This window comes from Lithobates pipiens, unplaced genomic scaffold (genome assembly GCF_037356315.1).
Source record: "Lithobates pipiens isolate NorthernLeopardFrog02 unplaced genomic scaffold, aLitPip1_a1.2 Scaffold_19, whole genome shotgun sequence".
Classification (NCBI taxonomy): domain Eukaryota; kingdom Metazoa; phylum Chordata; class Amphibia; order Anura; family Ranidae; genus Lithobates; species Lithobates pipiens.
Genome location: NW_027507764.1, coordinates 522,748,035 through 522,749,573, shown reverse-complemented (window position 1 = coordinate 522,749,573; position 1,539 = coordinate 522,748,035).

Sequence of the window (1,539 nt, the reverse complement as noted above, 5' to 3'; positions counted from 1 at the left end):
CCATGGCCTCTTCGGCCAATAAGGAAGAACTGTCACAACCCTGACTGGCTCCCTCGATAATCTGAGCAGAAATTTTGCCTTGCAGTGCCACGGGCTCGATAAGGCATCTACCGCCTCTGCTCCAGGGTGAGGTAGGCGGGACAGGGACCTTGGCAACTTCGTGTTCATTGGGGAGGCGAATAGGTCTATTTCCGGAGGTTTCTGTAACTTCACAATCCACCTGAACACCGCCGGATGGAGCGTCCATTCGTTGCTGTCTGGGAAACAGCAAGATAGGAGATCCGCCTGTTGATTCAAATGGCCCAGGAGATAGATTGCCTTCAAATCCACCAGATTTCTCTCTGCCCACAACATAATAGGCTCTATTTCTCTCAACAGCATGAGGCTGTGAGTTCCCCCTTGATGTTGTATATATATGCTACTGCTGCTTTGTTGTCCAGATGGACCAGCACCTGTTTCTGACATACATGTTCCTCCAAATTTATCAGTGCCAAATATACTGCTCACAGCTCCAGGATATTGGATACTATTCCCTCCGTGGGGATATCCCATCTCCCTTGTACCTCCAGGTGACCACAGTGTGCCCCCCATCCCTTCGCGCTCGCATCAGGGGTGGATGGTCAAAGAGGGGCCCCGTAGGAGGCGAGGCCTTGAGATGTTGTTTTCTTTTGTCTACCACAGCAGACCCCTCTTCATGGATGTCGATATTGCTATCCTTTGATATAGTGACTTCCTCTTCCATTATGTCAAAAAGCCCCATTGAAAAGTCCTCAGATGCCAATGGGACCAGGGCACCATCAGTATACAAGTGTCAGGGCTGGCTTGGCCCTTCCTCCTCTGGGCTGGCCGCTCAGCTGTCGACTAATTGCCAGCTCTCTTCTCTCTCCACAGTTACCAGATGTTCCTGATGATGCTCATCTGGCCTGCCTATTTAAAGTCTTCCAGCTCATTTCTCCATTCACATTTGGTCACATCACTAGAAACCATCTCCTGCTGTTGTTTCAAGACTGGCTTGCTAAATCCCTCCTGGCTTCCATCCTGCTTGCAGTTGCTCTCCTTGGATCCCTGACGTCTGGACTGGCTGATTACCCGATCTGGTTTATGAACTTTGGACTAGCTGACTACCCGATCTGACTACTGGACTCTGGCTTGCTTGACTACGCTTTTTACTGTTTACCTTTTTATTTTTATTAATAAACATAAAAACGTGATTTTACTGTACTTCTGTCTCTGTCTGTTTCATGGTTCCTGACAGTACGTGAAGGCCATGAATTCAGAAGATACAGTCAATCCACTTGTTGGTAATATTTTTTCCAGATTGGATGAGCAAGATCACCGCATGGATCAGTTTGCCTTGGCGTTAAAAACACTCCTGAATCGCACGGCTCACCTGGAATTCCCCACGGTGGCTGCTCCAGTCACAGGCCATCCCTGCTGCTGCGCCAGTCTCTGTGCAGGCACCCTCCTCGAGTATTACCTCTATAAGAGGTATGTCTGTGTTAGAAGTTTTTGAGTTAATTAATATCTTAAGTGATAAAA